The following is a 742-nucleotide window of genomic DNA, read 5'->3' on the forward strand; positions in this document are numbered from 1 at the left end:
TTGCACTGGTGGTATGGGTAATGATAATGTACTTGCTTCAGTGCCTTCTATTCTCTGCCTATAAAACTTCAGAACCCCTGACTAGAGATGAGACTCCTGTCTTGGGCTACTTGGCATCAGCAGAGGTCTGCCTGTAGGGAGTATCTGAGCAGTTGTATTGTCAGTCGGTAACAATGGCATAACTACCACTCTGAACTTTGGAGCATTTAGACACATTTTGTCAGTGATCTGGATCAGTAGATAAGGAAAATGGTAGGTTCCCCCATGGCAGTCAACAGAATGCTATTAGAACTTGTGTGGAACACTGGATTTTCTTAAATTTATTTGGGAAGATCTGGGGATTATATTTGTTTTTGTTTTTAATTTATGGAATGCCTCACGAATTGGATTGTCATCCTTGTGCACGGGACATGCTCATCTTCTGTGCATCGCTCCAACTTTAGTATACATGCTGCTGAAGCAAGTGCTGGGGTTATAATTCTTGAGGAGTAAGTAGGAGTACGCCAACAATCTGTCTATCACAAACACATACTTCAAACAACTGAACAGATGATTGTACACATGGACATAACCAGATGGTCAATATAGAAATCAAATAGACTATGTAATTGGAAGCAGGAGATGGAGATGCTGTATTCTCTCTGCCAAAACCAGACCAGGAGCAGATTGTGGTACTGACCACAAACTGCTAATATCAAACATTAGAGTAAAGCTGAAAAACACTAAAAGAGTCATAGTGCCA

General features: G+C 40.8%; 1 non-coding gene across 1 annotated transcript; it reads right to left on the bottom strand.

Moving 5' to 3' along the window:
* Positions 1 to 360: 360 nt before the first annotated feature.
* Positions 361 to 463, bottom strand: LOC148093893 (U6 spliceosomal RNA). The gene has a single exon (XR_015714100.1). It is a non-coding gene; the product is annotated as a U6 spliceosomal RNA (small nuclear RNA).
* Between the last annotated feature and the right edge of the window lie 279 nt (positions 464 to 742).

Source organism: Miniopterus natalensis, chromosome 2 (genome assembly GCF_054644295.1).
Source record: "Miniopterus natalensis isolate mMinNat1 chromosome 2, mMinNat1.hap1, whole genome shotgun sequence".
Lineage (NCBI taxonomy): Eukaryota > Metazoa > Chordata > Mammalia > Chiroptera > Miniopteridae > Miniopterus > Miniopterus natalensis.